Source organism: Carlito syrichta, unplaced genomic scaffold (assembly GCF_000164805.1).
Source record: "Carlito syrichta isolate Samal-C Ts95f unplaced genomic scaffold, Tarsius_syrichta-2.0.1 Scaffold306507, whole genome shotgun sequence".
In the NCBI taxonomy this organism is placed as follows: Eukaryota; Metazoa; Chordata; class Mammalia; order Primates; family Tarsiidae; genus Carlito; species Carlito syrichta.
In genome coordinates this window covers 345767-346237 of record NW_007250603.1, presented here as the reverse complement: position 1 = coordinate 346237, position 471 = coordinate 345767, and positions in this window count along the sequence as shown.

Here is a 471-nt window from a genome sequence, read left to right as displayed (position 1 = left end):
AGGGGGCGTGCAGGTGAACCTGAGCTGGGAGGAGGGGGAGCAGGCGCCCCGGGGTGGATCAGGGGGTCTGCAGGTGAACTTGAGAGGGGGTTCGGGCCTAGAGCACGGGCTAGCTGGAGGGCACCCCGGGGCGGGTCAGGCGCCTCTGCTGGTGAGCTGCTGGAGGGCTGCCGAGCTCCCGGGGACAAGCCAAACAGCAGACAGAGCCAGGACCAGGTGAGAGCGGTCGTCTTCATCCTGTAGGAACAGGGTTGTCCTGGACGTACTCTCAACTTTACCCAGTAGCTTTTCTTAAATATGTTTTCATCTATTAATGGGCTGGATCACAGTAATCGTTTTCTGCTTTTGAACTATTCTTGCATGCCTGGTTAAACTCTGCTTGAATGCAAAGCAGGGCGTAGTATCCCAGCTATGGTATTTGGGAAGCTGGGGCAGGAGGATTGATTGAGCCCAGGAGTTCCAGGCTGTAGT